Genomic DNA, 11028 nt, shown 5'->3' with positions numbered 1-11028 from the left:
TTCCCTCAATCTTTTTCAGTCTCTGTCTCCCCCCGTCTCCCGCTGCTACTTTATCTATCCCTGTCTCTCTACCTCTCTGCACACAAGAATTTTTTTGTTACTCAACCACTGAAGGTGAATTGCAGACACCCAGACACTGTACCCTAAATATTTCAGCATGTATCTGCAAGAACAAAAATGTCTTATTCTATAATAAGAGACAAGCAGAGCCTACGAAATGGGATCACAGAGACTAGGTATCTCTAACTTCTCAAGACTTCATTACTCCCTTTTTTTCCCCCTCTAAATATTTGTCCAACCTGATATATAGTGCCTTTATCCCCAGGAACTGATATCATGTTGAAGCAGGAAAATTAAATTTGGGAGCATGGGAGGTGATGATAAAGCATCGCGCTAAAGAGAATTCTGGTGATGTGAAGCGATCAGTCATTTCGTGTTCCGTGAAATGATGTGTGTGAAGCACGTGGTGCAGCCGCTCCTGACCCGCCAGTGAGCTGAATGCATGCTGTCTGGTGTTATTATAACAACTGAACAAGCTCTCAAGCACATTCCTAATGAGATCCTCACAGCTATATTTTTAAAAACCTTTTGAAATGTGCCATCTTTGTTCCACTTCACCCTTGCCTGGTCAAAATCTTGGATAAATTCCCAAAGTTAAAATGTAGGCAGCTTTAGTGTCATCTTTACTTCGAATCAGATGAATCTGGGAGTGATGACACCGTGACTTTTTCAAGATGCTTTTTAAAATGAGATACATACTCAGTGATTTACTTAAGTTCTCTTTAGTGGAAAAGTCTTTAGTGGAAAAACAATTGTCATTCTTTTTACTTAATAGCATGTCATCTTACATAAAAATTACAAACTGTTTTGCATTAGGAAGTGAGTTCAGTCTCACTTCAGGGGAAGCAAAAGAACAAGAGTGGGGCCTCCCTGGTGGCGCAGTGGTTGAGAGTCCGCCTGCCGATGCAGGGGATACGGGTTCGTGCCCCGGTCTGGGAGGATCCCATATGCCGCGGAGCGGCTGGGCCCGTGAGCCATGGCCGCTGGGCCTGCGCATCCGGAGCCTGTGCTCCGCAACGGGGGAGGCCACAACAGTGAGAGGCCCGCATACCGCAAAAAAAAAAAAAAAAAAAAAAGAACAAGAGTGGTTACTAATTAAAAGAATATAATTAGAATATGTAAGAAATCAAATTATAAGAGCCCAATAATTGTCGGCATTTTTGACATGTTCATCTGTACTTGTTCTTAAATGAAGTGAAATAATGACTATAAATACCTCAGTTCTCAAGAGTTAATTTAGCCCCGTACATAAATCTTTATAAACACACTTCACTTATTTAGCTTTCTTTTGAAGGATAGTATCTATTTTTATCTTGACACTAGAGCGAGATAAATACACATATCTACATACCCACATCTCACAAGAATAAAATCTACCCCAGAAAAATGAGGAGCTTTATCTTCAATCGGAATATTAGCCCAATTATCTCATGAGAGCAGGGCAGTATATTGATATTAACCTTAGTTTCAAGTGAGGAAAATTATGGGAAGGTGAAAATAATTCACACATAATAACAATTCATAATTTGCAGTATGATGTGCTTGCTATACTTAACATTCATAACATCTATTCAGTACATGGAATTACGCCCATTTTACAGATAGGGCACAGAGGAATTACGTTATTTAACCAGGGTCACTCGAGTCGGTGACATTTTCGAGGGAAAGCTATTTTTCCAATGAACCAGGACATCTGTGAAAACGGCCACGTGTACACACTCTTCTGCGACCACAGCAGGTATGTCCCTTGTTTGTTCCCTGCCCCCCTTTCCTAGTGCCACTACCCAAGCTGAGGTCACTGCCACTGCCTTCTGTGCTGTAGAATATTTCTAACACGTGTACCCTGGCTTTATTCCTCTTCAGCCTGTCTTCACACTATTTTATGGGTGATTTTTAAAATTCATATAGATCTGATTGCACCTCTCTGCTGCTCAAAAAACTTCAGAGGCTCCTACTGTCTACAAGATAAGTCAAATCATTTTCCAGCTCCAACCAGTTTCCCTACAGCATCCTGAACTGCTAGCGTTCTCCCCATGTGCCTGGGCTGTCTGAGTACCTGTGGTGCCCTTCCCTTCAGCACCCGGGAAGCTCACCTTTCACAAGGCAGCTCAAATGTCACCCTCTCCGGAGCCTTCTTGCATTTATTCACGTCTGCCTCTGCGCTCACATTGTACCTCTCCACCTGCCTTTCCTCCCACAAGTATTTCACTGTCCCCCACCAAACAGGGAGTCCCTATAGGGCAGAGGCTATTTCTTATCCATCTTGAATTCCCAGCCCCTACGGCATGCTAGGCACATAACTAATATTTGTTGAATGGATTTCATGATAGCAGAGGAATAACTAATGTCCGAGCCATCCAAATAGCACTTAAAGACAGAGGGCTCCAAGGCATCAGTCTTACAAATTTCCATGGTGAGCGCGTGGGAAACAGGCTTCCATCCCCCGCAAAGGCCATGAAGCTGATCACAGCAGCAACAGGAAGAGGGAAGGTGTCTGGGTGGTGGGCAGCCTGGCAGCGTGGGCCTGTGTGTCCTGCCTCCTCCACACTGCCCCAGCCCGCGACACTGGTCAGCTTCTCCTGACCCTCATCCAATAGCCTCACAGTCTGACCTTGCTGTGGGGAAAGCATCTGGATCTGAAGTTATCTGGCTGCCAAATGCGTTACAGCAAGATAAGCACGGGCCATAATTAGATGCCATTTATTGTCTGCTCACTCTGGGCCCCAGAACTTTGGGAGGCAGGGGGATGGGCTGCAGACAGCGTGAGCTCTTGAATGGACCCCTCAGGATCTGCACTCCACACCCCTGTTCACTTAGGACAGTAACTTAGTGTCTCTGAGCCCCCAGTTGCCTCAGATAAAATGAGCATAAAAGTGGTTGTACCGGGCTTCCCTGGTGGCGCAGTGGTTGGGAGTCCGCCTGCCGATGCAGGGGACACGGGTTCGTGCCCCGGTCTGGGAAGATCCCACATGCCGCGGAGCGGCTGGGCCCGTGAGCCATGCCCGCTGAGCCTGCGGGTCCGGAGCCTGTGCTCCGCAGTGGGAGAGGCCACAGCAGTGAGAGGCTCGCGTACCACAAAAAAAAAAAAAAAAAAAAAACACTTCCCACTCGCTTGCCAGTGGAAACCAGGAGAAGAGGTCAGGCTCAGCCAGGCTGGGGAAACCAACAGTGCCCTATGATCTTTCTGAAATTCCAATTTTTTTTTAATTTGAAAGAGAGAGAAGCTTCAGGCAGGTGCCATAAAACATGGCTCCAGACACCAGGACTGAGGACTTGAAACCATCAAGCCTCTGGGACCTGGCAGCTCTGTTTGTTTAGTGCTGCCCTGGCTTCTTACCTCGAGTCCACACACTGCCTCTCTTCCTTGCCCTAGGGTTGGGTCTTTAGAGCTGAAATTTAAAACAGCATGAATCTATTCCTCTCCCCATCTCAGCGCCCCCATGCAATAGTGATACTTCTCTTCATATGATTCAGAATGAAGTCATCATCTCTTTGAATGATCCCTATTGTATTTCTTCAATTATAACTGAAAGCTAAAGGCTTTCTGAATCAATAAGTGATCCATCTTCATTCCCAATAACTTTGTCCATTTGACCTACATAGTTTCCCAGTTTCCCATGTTTGTTTTCAAACTAAGCAGACAGCCATCCATCCACCCACCCATCCATCCATCCATCCATCCATCCATCCATGATTTAACCCCTCCCACACATGCAGAGGAGCCCCAAGAGTCCAGGGGAAAGGCAGGAATGCTTCCAGAAAAACAAAGACCCTGGGTCAAAGCCAGGACAGACACCTTCCCATCACCTCCGCATCACTCCAGCGTCCTGCTGCCCAGACGTGACTCAGAGAGGTGGGGCTCAGGCTTCAACACAGGAATCCACGAGCCGTGACGTCCCAAAGCCCTGTGCTACCTTCCTTCACGTCTTCATTTTCTTTACCTACTTTACAGGCTCACACCTTCTAGCCCAACTCAGAAATTATTTGTCCTGTTAAACCCATACGCTCCTCATGCATAGACACCGTTTCTGTACCCTCCAGACATTCAATACATGTCGCAAGGCAACCAATCTATAAGCATTTGTTGAGCACCTATTCTATGCCCAGGGCAACAACAGCCCTTGCTGGTCAGTTTTCAGTGGGCTTTGGGCAGGAGGTGGTGCCGAGGGCCAATTAACCCAGACGAAACGTGCTCGTTGTGTGGCCTCGAACCCTTATGCTCACGTCAGTGTGTGGTTAACACACAGCCTTGGGCAAAGAGGTGCCCTCCTTGCCGACCACTTCTCACTAGCAGGTTTTGCTTTTGGTTTTTTTTGAAGTTTATTTTATTAAAGTACAGTTGATTTACAATGTTGTGTTAGTTTTCGCTGTGCAGCAAAGTGATTCAGTCATACATTCTTTTTCATATTCTTTTCCAACATGGTATATCACAGGATATTGAATGTAGTTCCCTGTGCTCTACAGTAGGACCTTGTTGTTTATCCATTCTCTATATAATAGTCTGCATCTGCTAATCCCAGGCTCCTACTCCATCCCTCCCCTCCCCACCCTCCCCCATGGCAACCACAGTTCTGTTCTCTATGTCTGTGAGCCTGTTTCTGTTTCATAGATAAGTTCATTTGTGTCATATTTTAGATTCCACATATAAGTGATATCATATGATATTTGTCTTTCTCTGACTTCACTTAGTATGATAATCTCTAGATCCACCCTGTGATCCACCCATGATCTCTAGATCATGCAAATGGCATGATTTCATTCTTTTTATGGCTGAGTAGTATTCCTTTGTATATATTTACCACATCTTTATCCACTCATCTGCTGATGGACATTTAGGTTGCTTCCATGTCTTGGCTATTGTGAATAGTGCTGCTATGAACATAGGGGTGCATGTATCTTTTCAAATTATAGTTTTGTCTGGGTATATGCCCAGGAGTGGGCTTGCTGGGTCATAGGGTAGCTCTAATTTTTTGAGGAACCTCCATACTATTCTCCATAGTGGCTGCACCCATTTACATTCCCACCAACTCACTGGCAGGTTTTGATGCCGTCCTACAATTAAGATCCTGCGGCTCCCCGGCAGATGGGACACAAAAACATTTGAGAAGGAAGTATGGTCTAGATGGAGAACAACAAACGACTTATAGTTTATTTGCCGAGAAGTGCAGGAGGTTAAGTGTCAAACACAACTCTTAGCAAGTCTAGCGTTTTTCTTCTCCAAATATAATGCAGCTGACTGCGCAGCCCCACCTAAACAGCCCACTTCCTCGCGCTAACATGGGCCAAGAATGACAGGCCACCACTGCTCAGCACCGACATGCCATCCCAAACATTTGCAAGTTTGTGGCCAGATACTGGTTTACTCAGTCAACCTGCAATCTTATCTGCAACCGGCCTCGCAGATAGCAAAGATCTTAAGGGTGGAACCCTTTGAAACGGCTAGGCTTTACATGTGACCAACGATCATATTTTGAACGTGCAATTAATCTTCCTTACAGGTGTGTAGCTACAAGGGAAGGACAGTTGCCTCAAAGCAGCAAACATCAGCGTTTCACAGGTGCCCAGCTGGGAGATTCAGGTAGCATTTTTGTAGGGCCAACTGGTTGTCTTCAAAACGTGAGATTCAACTCAGAAAATTCATGTGTACTACAGCCTGGCAGGCATGCACAGTTTCCCGGCATATGGTTCCAAAAAGGAATAAAACAAGTGCCCAAATGACTGGCAGAAGGCAGGCACATTCAGAGTACCTGGTGTAGCGTGACAGACGGATGCAGGGGAAGGTTCGGCCACTCCTGGTCAGAGGCTCGGAAGAGGAAATCTTGAGTAAAGGATGTGGTGTTTGAGATGGAGTTGAAAGGCTAGATGGGGGACTTCCCTGGTGGTCCAGTGGTTAGGACTCCGCGCTTCCACTGCAGGGGGCGAGGGTTCAGTCCCTGGTCAGGGAACTAAGATCCTGCATGCTGCGTGGAGCGGCCAAAAATGAAATAAAATAAATTGCTTTAAAAAAAAAAAAAAAAAGAAAGGCTAGGTGGGACTTCGGAGATATAAAAAGGAGGAACCTGAAGGGTGTTAGAGGGCCAGGTGGGTCCTCGACCCAGCCCTGCCTGCCTTCTCTCCCTAGGAGCTAACATTGATTGCATACTTATTGTATACCAGACACCATTTGAAGTATTTATTACATAATATGATCCATTTAATCCTCAAAATATCCCTCTGAGATTATCCATAAAATAATATTATCCCATTTTTCTTATCAGAAAAGCAAGGCGCAGAACGGCACGACATTCCACCTTGTTCTCATTACCCAGCGAGGCTTGACAAGCAGTCCCTCTAGGGCTGCAGGACCACAGATCCCTGGCTGGGAGCCGGCTCTGACCTGTGGACTTCCTGTCTATTGGAACCTGAACATTTCCACACATTCCCCATCACGGGACCCCTCCGAACCTTGCTCTGGGTTTCAGTGCGTTTGCTCACATGGCTTCAGACACCGTGTTCTGCCTGCCAGATGGGCTGTCCTCCCCACACCTGTACCTTACCTGGGCCTGTCCCACCCAGGGCCTCCGCACGGCAGGAGTCAAGCAGGTTCCCCCCATCGCGTCCAAGGACACTGCGGGAAAAACAGCAAGACGGGCAGTGAGAGGAAGGCAGGCAGGCCACTGGCGCCAGGGTGGAGGTGGGCTCAGCCAGGACGTCCAGGGTCTCAAAGGACAGGACGAGGAACCCGGCCAACTCAGAAGCCAATGGGGAGCCATAGGAGGTTCTAAAGCGTCACTACAAAGGTGCATCTGGAAGCAGTATGGAGGACGGATGTAGGGCCAGAGGATCAAGTAGCGCTTAATTCTGGCTTCTCTGACGTCCCCTGGGAAGTTCCTGGTTTGCCCATCTTCAGAGACTCTGGTGTAACTGGTCTAAGAAAGATTTTTTTTTTTTTTTTGGCGGTACGCGGGCCTCTCACTGCTGTGGCCTAGAAAGATATTTTTTAAATACCATGAGGGTTTTCACTGGGACTGGAGAGTCTTCGAGAAAGGCCATATCCCCAAAACACAGCTGAGCGGTCTACTCATTTGTTTTAAAAAGCCGTCAGCAGAAAGCTGTTTCCAGGATCAAGTTCCTCCTTGGGTTTCTGGTTCCTGCCCTCTTTTCTGCGTTTGTTCCTGAGCCTGGCACCCACCCTCATCCTCTGCCACCTTCACCCCTCCTCGACAGTCCCCGCTCACCTGACTCTCGGTCGGTCACCCCACCGCTCGGTAATTAGCCCTGGCTACGCTTCCAGACTCTGCCTTTGCCTCCAGAGTTGATTTGACGTCTGCCGTTGTGTTCCCGGCAAGCCCACACCCGCAGCCTGTGTGGAGCGGATGGCGGGGGAGGGATGTGAGAGGCTTGAAGCACACAGGTCTCGCAGCTGACTGACGCTGACAGGCTACCACTGAAGAAAGAAGAGCGAGGTTTCATTGAACAGCCATGAATTCCGGCAGCTTATTAGCATTTCCTGAGAACACAGAGTGCGAAGTGTGTAGGAAGGAAAATATCTCCTCGCTTGCGCGTCCTGGGCTGTAGGAGGGTTTGCGTTTCTGGCAACAACACGGTGGTGGTGGTTAACGATGGGAGGGGGGTGAATTGACAGGTGTGGAGAGCACAGCAGGAGCCCATCAGGAGGGAAGGTAAGAGATTAGTAAACCCACGGTGGGTGGATTAGAAACACGCAGGAGGTCCGGCTCCCGAGAAGCCAGAGCAAGGCCAAGGCTCGGCGGCGTGAAGGAGGGTCCGGGCTTTGACTCGAGCCATGATTTGAGTAGAATGAGTATCTGATGAGGATGTTCCCTCCTGGTATAAAATGAAATGATTAAGAGGAGTGGAGCCTTAATGTTTAGATTTCCTCTGTGAGCTTGATACTTCAGATGGGCTCAGTTTGGAACTGGCACATCAGACAAGGAAGTTCTGGTCTGATGGGAACAGAGCTGGGCACCCATGGGTGGAGAACCCCTAGTCCGCTCTGAGGTGTTCCAGGGAGTCCACAGGCCCACACGGCCCCCGTCCAGAGACCTCAGCCTGAAACCTAACAGTTTGATATTCATTTCCTTATGTGCCTCCCCCTTGGGTTCTCTTTTTAAAATTCACTCTCATTTAGAGAAAACACGTTCATCACATTTGCACCCAGGTGTTAATGAGTTCTCAGATCTCCTTTCCTGAGGACAGGATGTTGAGTAAAGGGTGAAATCACCAGAAACTTGGATTATAAATCAGAAAGCAGGAGAGGGAGGGAGGGAGAGGAGAGAGAGTTATTTGTATAGATGTTCAGAGCAGCATGCTTCACAGCAGCCAAAAGGTGGAAGGAACCCACGTTTCCTTTGGGGGATGATTATAGATCAACAAAATGTGGTGCCTCCATACCGTGGAATATTAGGCAGCCTTGAAAAGGAAGGATATCCTGACACACACGCTACATCATGGATAAACCCTGAAGACATCATGCTAAGTGAAATAAGCCAGTCACAGAAAGACACATACTGCATGATGCCACTTATATGAGATACCGAGAGCAATCAAATTCATAGAGACAGAAAGTAGGATGGTGGTTGCCAGGGGCTGGGGGAAGGGGGAGGGGGAGGCCAGTGTTCCATGGATATGGAGTTTCAGTTTTGCAAGATGGAAAAAGTTCTGGAAATTGGTTTCACACCAACGTGAATATGCTTAACACTACGGAACTATTCACTTTTAAAATGGTTAAGAAGGGAAATTTTATGTTATGGGTTTTTTTTTTTAATTCAGGGTAGTGAAAGACAAAAATAAATTTTGCCTATTTTGAAATTCTGCACAGAGCAGGCCCTGAATGGAAATTTCTTGGTTTTATTTGGGTTTATTTTGGGGTTTGTTCTTTTTTTTTTTTTTTTTTTTTTTTTTTTTTTTTTTTGCTGTACGCGGGCCTCTCACTGTTGTGGCCTCTCCCGTTGCGGAGCACAGGCTCCGGACGCACAGGCTCAGCGGCCATGGCTCACGGGCCCAGCCGCTCCGCGGCATATGGGATCCTCCCAGACCGGGGCACGAACCCGTATCCCCTGCATCGGCAGGCGGACTCTCAACCACTGCGCCACCAGGGAGGCCCGGGTTTGTTCTTTTTTTAAGCGACAGAAGGGAGAGATGCATTGTCCTCCTTACTGCTTTTCTGCCTGGAGCTCCCAGCTCGGAAGCCTCGTTGGCAGGTGTTAGGGTCTGTTTCACCATCGTTGTCAAGTTCAGTTCCTACAGACTGGATACCTCCTACGGCGTCCGTGCCCCAGGCAGCTTCTCTCTTGTGAGTCCTCACAACAGTCCTAAGAAGGTAGGGACCACTACTGTACAGCTGGAGAAACTGAGGTCCCTAATCCTCCAGGATCCAAGAGCTGGTGTGCAGAACTCATTTTGGAGAGGTTTTTGTCTTTGTTTTCTTGGCCCTAATCAGTGTTTGTATTCCCCACATCTTCTTTATTCACCTCTGAAGATTACAGAAAACCTGGAAGGGGAAAATAAGAGCCTTCATAGATCTCCTTGAAAACAAGTGGGAGACGCAGCGTGAGCGGAGGAGTGCAGTTCAGTGACAGCCCACTGTGAGCAAGCCTCCCAGCCTGCATCCTATGGCTGCACGTCCACACCATGCATCCAGTCAAAGCGCAGAACAGGCAAACGCCCCTCAATGTGGAGACGCGCGTACCTGCAAAGTTAGCAAACATCCTTGAGATCTTGTGACATAGCCTGCGGGCTGGGAGCCAAGGACTTCTGAGCTGGTGGTCTTCCCTCTTCCAATCTCGTGAAGAGCCTTCCGCAAACAGCCGTGTTTCCTTGTGTTTACACTTCAACACCCGCGGGTAGAGATGGCTCCTCCCCTCTCCCCCCCTCCCCTCCATCCTGCTTTCACTCCTATCCCAGCCAGACCTTTCACTGGTTCTCTCTGGACTTAGGTCAGAGCCCAAACGCTGCCCTACGAGGCTCTTTCGAGGGGGCCCCGCCCCCTTCCAGCCGTCTTGCTCTTGGCTGACGCACACGTGGCCAGATCCACGCTTGTTAAGTTGCTTGTAGTTCCCTGAACACATGACTTTGTCATATCTTTTACATGGTAATAATTGTCTCTACTTACCGAGTGTGTTAAAGCCCTCACATATGTTATCTCCTTTCATTTGTAGAGCAATGCTGCAAGGTATTATTGACCCCGTTTTACAGATGAGGAAACTGGGGCTCGGAAATATTCAGGAGTTTGCCCACGATCACAGAGTTTGTAAGCGGCAGTAAGAATTTGAAACAGGGGACTTCCTTCGTGGTCCAGTGGGTAAGACTCTGTGCTCCCAATGTAGGGGGCCTGGGTTCTATCCCTGGTTGGGGAACTAGCTTCTCACATGAATGCTGCAACTAAGAGTTTGCATGCCTCAACAAGGATCCCGCAACTAAGACCCGGTGCAGCCAAAATACATAAATAAATAAATATTTTTTTAAAAAAAGAATTTGAAACAGGCCTGCCTGACTCCAAAGCCAGTGCTCTCAAACACAATCTGTCTACACGGCCAAGTGTGCTTCTCAAAATGCTACAAATCCTTCTCCAAACCCTCCTTGAATCCCTGCCTGCCCCGCCTGCAGGCGCATTCTGTGACGGATCCTTCCTGCCTTCCTGGTTAACGCCTGTGTACTGAGCGCCTGCCGTGGGCCAGGCCTGCGTGGTGTGCGGGACAGCCATTCGTAAGTGTCAGTCCCTCGGGGGCAGGGCCTGGGCTGTGTTTTGTTGCTTGCCCTCATTTTGCACAGTTCCCCGGTTGTTGAATAGATCGACCTGATTGTCAGCCTGGAGGCCAGTGGCTAAGAGTATTTTACTCATGGAGTAAACCAGCTTTGTAAGTTTACTCAGGGGGGTTCTTCTTCTCTCCAAATCCTTCGGGACCCCGCCCCCCCCCACACACAACAGGGCTGTTCAGGATTAGGCTCAGGGCAGCAGGTCATGGACCC

Source organism: Mesoplodon mirus, assembly GCF_964341445.2.
Source record: "Mesoplodon mirus genome assembly, chromosome: 17".
Lineage (NCBI taxonomy): Eukaryota > Metazoa > Chordata > Mammalia > Artiodactyla > Ziphiidae > Mesoplodon > Mesoplodon mirus.
The sequence above is the reverse complement of the archived record's forward strand: the minus strand, read 5'-3'. Positions refer to the sequence as shown.